We start from the raw sequence: 3,695 nt of genomic DNA, 5'->3' as shown, positions 1-3,695 counted from the left end.
TATTCAACTTATACGTATTGAATAGTACAGTTACAAGTCTTATCTTTTATATTGACATTCTTTATTAAAATGTAATGGTAGAACAAAAACGCGTTCAAGGCTTATACTTATGGAGGACAAATGCGTATTTCGTCTATTTTCGTGATTAATAAAATTGAGAATGAAAATGGTGAATGTGTCAAAGAGACAAAATGGAGAATCATTCCCCGTCACCCTCCCTTTAACACAAAATAGTCGCATTGGCTGTGCATTACATGAAATCGTTTTATTCATCGCATTTTGTCCGTATAGCCTTTTATCTATAAATAAAGTTTAAATTACTCCTCCATTGAGGTACTTTTTAAAGCTTGCAGATTCAGATGACATATATCGTCAAGTTTAATTCAGTTTTTGTATCTGCATTTAACGTTATTTAATAATTGCAATATCTTTGTCTGATAAGAATATCTTTTATCATATGTATTCACTTCACTAGCAATTTTTCTACTATTAAGTTCGAGTTAGACCTTTGGGCTCATGATCATAGAAAAAATATTATACTAAACAAAAACATCATTGTCAATAAATCTTCCTATACAACAAAATTAACCTGACCTTATTTGATTTCGTAGAAAAAGAGATATTATGTTTCTATTGCATTATAAAAAATGAGGAAATATTTAAAGTCTATACTTATTTCCGAAAGAAAAAAAATACAACGTTTCTTAAAAACTTAATTAAATATTCATGTAACGTTAAAGATTCATGGAAATAACAACCGAAACAGCTATATGCTTCCGCATTTGAAACTCTACTTGGGACACCTATAGTGGTTTTAAAGTTAATCTGTATTAACAATAATTCAAAAGTAGGTAAGTTGTTTACTTTATTGCTTAATGTGTTTACAATAAGCTCTGTATTGTTGTTATCTTTAATGCTAAAATATCTTTTCTGTACATGATGTCTTTATGTATGATACATAGTCAACGTGTTGCTTACATGTTCAGCTGAAATGTAGAAAGGATATGTATTTCAATCATATTAATCTCGTATTAATTTGAAACCTGTGTATCGCAAATTCATCAAAGGAAGGAAGACCAGCGAAACAACTATCTACAAAACACCAAATGATATAGAACTTAACAACTAAAGTTCACAGTGCGGCTTTCAACAGTGAGCAAATTCAATATCACAAAGTAAACAACAAAAGTCCTCGAAATATCAGAAGACAACAATTCAAAGCAAATAATTACGGACTGATTTTAGTACAAAACAATAAATGGATTCGAATATGATCATGATTATATACAGAAACAAACTGAAACCACCGAATTACAGCCACAGGAATTGGGATAGGCACACCATACTGTGGCTTCGTTAAACGTGTTTGCCAGCGACAAACCTTTCCAATTTTTTGTTTTTCATTTGGCCCAATACGTTATTAAAAACCACAATATTATCACCTAAAGCATACATAGTACCATGCTGCCATTACCACCACCCAGAAAATACATACTCCGGCTTCCAGTAGTTACATGCGACTTGACATGTACAATCAGAGCATATCTAAGACCATCTGACCATTCCTCCAGACAATAAAGTTTCACGCGACAATTGCCTCACCCAGAGCATACACTGTAATTTGAGACCATTACCCTATCCCAGATCATAGACTGTGACATAAAAAGTAACATCACTAAAAACTGAATTTCAAGGAAAATCCAAAACGGAAAGTCCTTAATCAATTTGCAAAACAAAAAAATCAAACGAATGGACAACAACAGTCGCATAAAATCCGACCATTATCTTCACCCAGAGCTGAGGTAGAAGCATGCAACTATACATTATAGAAAAATCATGGGTTACAATTATTACTATTTAAATGATAACAGATACAAATACACACGTGATATTATAATGTATAAATGAATAGGATGTAATGTATACATAAGTGAATGACAGTTATACTATACGATCGATAAAAAGTGTTTTATATTTCATTTTGTGTCTTTTTCAGAAATAAAGATGAAATTGATATTTGGTTATACGGCACATGTTTCTATATTAATGTGTATCGTCATTTATACACTATTCAATGATTTGATTGCTAGTAACATTACATGCGACAAACACTGTACATGTTCAAAGCAGAAAGCCATGTGTACTGGAGTTTCCTTAAACTATGTTCCAAGATTTCCAGCAGGCATTGCAGTTGTGAATTTGACACACACAAATTTATCTTATATCGGCGAACATACATTTTATAATCTGTCGTTTAGTAAGTTTATTGGTAAACTGGTTCTACAGGACAATTTTATTACTTACATTCATCCTAAAGCTTTTTTTAATATTTCAGCTCTCAAAACATTGATTATTGCGAACCAACCACAATTGAATATAACAGTGTTGACAAAAGCATTCGTCTCCCTCAATAAAAGGAATTTGAAAATGCTTTATCTTCTTGACAATCAATGGACAGAAATTCCAATAGATTCCTTTAATGCGTTCAAAAATAGCAAATTGTTGAAGCTTATTTTAACAGGAAATAAGTTTAAAATATGTAACTGTACAATGTTTGAGGAAATGATTTCTTTGAAACACTTAATGTTATCCAATAATTCTATCACAGATATTTATATGAAGGGGTTGCAAAATGTATCTAGATTAGATTTAAGGAGTAACATGTTAACCAAAGTTCCAAAATGGTGTTCTAAAGCAGGTTTAAGTTTTGTTCCGAACTTACAAAACCTCACAATTGGAAACAACAACATTGGCGCGTTCGGAAAAAATGCTTTTAGATGTTTACCGAAAATTCAGTTTCTAAATTTAGAAGGCATTCATACGGGTCGTTTAAAAGATAATGTCTTTTCGCCTATGCCTGTTCTCAAAACTCTGTTGTTACCAAGAATAGGAAATCCTTTAAAGAAGATTGGTCAGTTTGCTTTCAACAGTTCGTCACTTACTACGCTTCAGATGAATTTGAACTCCATTCATTTTGACAAAACATCTACCAAAGTATTTGCGTACTGTCCAGACCTAGAGAATCTGGATCTAAGTCACAATTTCATGCCAAAAAACATGTCCATGTTCAAAGAAATACTTCAACCGTTATCGAAACTTCGGAAACTTATACTTGTTCAAAGCGCAATAACCGATATTCCAGACATGTTATTTACACCATTCAAGAACATTAGGTCAATAAATCTTAGGGGGAACAGAATTTTTCGCTGGAATAATTTATTCATGAATGTAACTTCTTTAACTATGCTAGATTTAAGCGTAAATTCGATTTCAGTTATAAACAAGACCTCTTTTCCACCTGAAGTTTTATTTTCGTTAAAGAAACTGAATTTAGGCTTTAACCCTTTCTCTTGTACATGTGAACAGCTTTGGTTCCTTAATTATACGAAATATTTCATGAAAAAGGTTGTTGATTTCAAACTTTATAAATGCAAACATCCACCTAATATGGATGGGAAACTTTTGTCAAATTATCACCCAACAGAGGAAAACTGTAATCCATGGAAACCAATAAATACAATTATAATTGGTCTCGCCGGAAGTGGAACGATCATGGTGTTAATCATTGTGTTAATTGTTCGATGTCAATCACACATTAAGAACTATGTCTACCTAGTACGAGTGTCCTACAACAAGAGACGAGGATATTTGACTATGGACAACGATGAAGATTTTGAATATAATGCATTCGTTGT

The sequence above is a fragment of the Mytilus edulis genome, chromosome 8, assembly GCF_963676685.1.
Source record: "Mytilus edulis chromosome 8, xbMytEdul2.2, whole genome shotgun sequence".
In the NCBI taxonomy this organism is placed as follows: domain Eukaryota; kingdom Metazoa; phylum Mollusca; class Bivalvia; order Mytilida; family Mytilidae; genus Mytilus; species Mytilus edulis.
The sequence above is the reverse complement of the archived record's forward strand: the minus strand, read 5'-3'. Positions refer to the sequence as shown.